Source organism: Penaeus monodon, chromosome 27, assembly GCF_015228065.2.
Source record: "Penaeus monodon isolate SGIC_2016 chromosome 27, NSTDA_Pmon_1, whole genome shotgun sequence".
NCBI lineage: Eukaryota > Metazoa > Arthropoda > Malacostraca > Decapoda > Penaeidae > Penaeus > Penaeus monodon.
Genome location: NC_051412.1, coordinates 23966731 through 23967227, shown reverse-complemented (window position 1 = coordinate 23967227; position 497 = coordinate 23966731).

Below are 497 nucleotides of genomic sequence, written 5' to 3'. Positions count from 1 at the left end.
CTATCACCTTATTTCCCTCTTGCCTTCACGTCTTCCCTCCTTAGCCCCGCACCCTCCTTCATCCCCATCCCCTTCCCCCTATCCACTGCCTTCATCCTTTCTTAAACCCATCCGTTCTCATTCCCCCTATCTCCATCTCCTCCCTCGCTATCCCCATTTCCCCTACCTCCACTCCTCCCTATACACTATACCTACCCTGAGCCTATACCTGTATCCCCCTACCTCCACCTCCTCCCTCCCTTACCCTCATTTCCTTAAACCCCGCCCATCCCTCTCCCCCATCCCACCAAACCCCCACTCAACCTCCACTCTCCCCCTCAACCCACGCTATCCTCAGATGACACACAAGCACATACTCGAGCACAACGCTGATCTCTTGGGGTATAATACTCAGCTCTTTGGACTGTTTCGTGGGGTCCCTTTGCTTGAGGTATTACGGCGTGGGATGGGGGCGATAGGGGAGGAGTGGGATGTGGAAGAATGAGAGATGATGATGG